This window comes from Nylanderia fulva, unplaced genomic scaffold (genome assembly GCF_048542155.1).
Source record: "Nylanderia fulva isolate GAGA-0341 unplaced genomic scaffold, ASM4854215v1 Scaffold864, whole genome shotgun sequence".
NCBI classification, from domain to species: Eukaryota; Metazoa; Arthropoda; class Insecta; order Hymenoptera; family Formicidae; genus Nylanderia; species Nylanderia fulva.
In genome coordinates this window covers 32,022-34,521 of record NW_028190987.1, presented here as the reverse complement: position 1 = coordinate 34,521, position 2,500 = coordinate 32,022, and positions in this window count along the sequence as shown.

Below are 2,500 nucleotides of genomic sequence, written 5' to 3'. Positions count from 1 at the left end.
GCGAACTTGGAAGAATTTGTCGCTCGCCCGGCGAAAGCAACACGCCGCGATCGAACTTGGAAGAATTTCTCGCTCGCCCGGCGAAAGCAACACGCCGCGAACGGACTTGGATGAATTTCTCGCTCGCCCGGCGAGGCGAAAGCAACACGCCGCGAAGCGAACTTGGAAGAATTTGTCGCTCGCCCGGCGAAAGCAACACGCCGCGAACGGACTTGGATGAATTTCTCGCTCGCCCGGCGAAAGCAACACGCCGCGAACGGACTTGGATGAATTTCTCGCTCGCCCGGCGAAAGCAACACGCCGCGAACGGACTTGGAAGAATTTCTCGCTCGCCCGGCGAAAGCAACACGCCGCGAGCGAACTTGGAAGAATTTGTCGCTCGCCCGGCGAAAGCAACACGCCGCGAACGGACTTGGAATGAATTTCTCGCTCGCCCGGCGAAAGCAACACGCCGCGAACGGACTTGGAAGAATTTCTCGCTCGCCCGGCGAAAGCAACACGCCGCGAACGGACTTGGAAGAATTTCTCGCTCGCCCGGCGAAAGCAACACGCCGCGAACGGACTTGGAAGAATTTCTCGCTCGCCCGGCGAAAGCAACACGCCGCGAACGAACGGACTTGGAAGAATTTGTCGCTCGCCCGGCGAAAGCAACACGCCGCGAGCGAACTTGGAAAAAGCGGCTTGTGCGGCCGGAGGTGTCGCCCGCCAACGAAAGCAACACGCCGCGATCGGACTTGTGGTACGGGCGGCGCGTGCCGCCGGAGGTGTCGCCCGCCAACGAAAGCAACACGCCGCGAACGGACTTGGAAGAATTTCTCGCTCGCCCGGCGAAAGCAACACGCCGCGAACGGACTTGGAATGAATTTCTCGCTCGCCCGGCGAAAGCAACACGCCGCGAGCGACTTGGAAGAATTTGCTCGCTCGCCCGGCGAAAGCAACACGCCGCGAACGGACTTGGATGAATTTCTCGCTCGCCCGGCGAAAGCAACACGCCGCGAACGGACTTGGAATGAATTTCTCGCTCGCCCGGCGAAAGCAACACGCCGCGAACGGACTTGGAAGAATTTCTCGCTCGCCCGGCGAAAGCAACACGCCGCGACGCGAAGCGAACTTGGAAGAATTTGTCGCTCGCCCGGCGAAAGCAACACGCCGCGAACGGAACTGGAAAGAAGCGTCTTTCGTCCGGAGGTGTCGCCCGGCCGAAAGGCAACACCGTTATGCCGGCGAGCGGAACTTGTGGTAAACGGGCGCGCTTGTGCGGCCGAAGGTGTCGCCCGCCCAAACGAAGCAAACACGCCGCGAACGGAATTTGTATGAATTCTCGTTCGCCAGGCGAAAGCAACACGCCGCGAACGGACTTGGAAGAATTTCTCGCTCGCCCGGCGAAAGCAACACGCCGCGAGCGGATACTTGGAAGAATTGTCGCTCGCCCGGCGGAAAGCAACACGCCGCGAGCGAACTTGGAAAAGCGGCTTGTGCGGCCGGAGGTGTCGCCCGCCAACGAAGCAACACGCCGTGATCGGACTTGGGGTACGGGCGGCGCGTGCCGCCGGAGGTGTCGCCCGCCATCGAAAGCAACACGCCGCGAACGGACTTGGAAGAATTTGTCGCTCGCCCGGCGAAAGCAACACGCCGCGAACGGACTTGGAAAAAGCGGCTTGTGCGGCCGGAGGTGTCGCCCGCCAACGAAAGCAACACGCCGCGATCGGACTTAAGGTACAGGCGGCGCGTGCCGCCGGAGGTGTCGCCCGCCAACGAAAGCAACACGCCGCGAACGGACTTGGAGAATTTCTCGCTCGCCCGGCGAAAGCAACACGCCGCGAACGGAATTGGAAAAAGCGGCTTGTGCGGCCGGAGGTGTCGCCCGCCAACGAAAGCAACACGCCGCGATCGGACTTGGGGTACGGGCGGCGCGAGCCGCCGGAGGTGTCGCCCGCCACGAAAGCAACACGCCGCGAACGGACTTGGAAGAATTTTGTCGCTCGCCCGGCGAAAGCAACACGCCGCGACGGACTTGGAAAAATTTCTCGCTCGCCCTGCGAAAGCACACGCCGCGAGCGAAATTGGAAGAATTTGTCGCTCGCCCGGCAAAAGCACACGCCGCGAGCGAACTTGGAAGAATTTGTCGCTCGCCCGGCGAAAGCAACACGCGCGAGCGAACTTGGAAGAATTTGTCGCTCGCCCGGCGAAGCAACACGCCGCGAACGGACTTGGATGAATTTCTCGCTCGCCCGGCGAAAGCAAACACGCCGCGACGGACTTGGAAGAATTTCTCGCTCGCCCGGCGAAAGCAACACGACCGCGAACGGACTTGGAAGAATTCTCTCGCTCGCCCGGCGAAAGCAACCCGCCGCGAGCGAACTTGGAAGAATTGTCGCTCGCCCGGCGAAAACAACACGTCGCGAGCGAACTTGGAAAAAGCGGCTTGTGCGGCCGGAGGTTGTCGCCCGCCAACCGAAAGCAACACCCGTGATGGACTTTGGTAGGGGCTCGTGCCGCC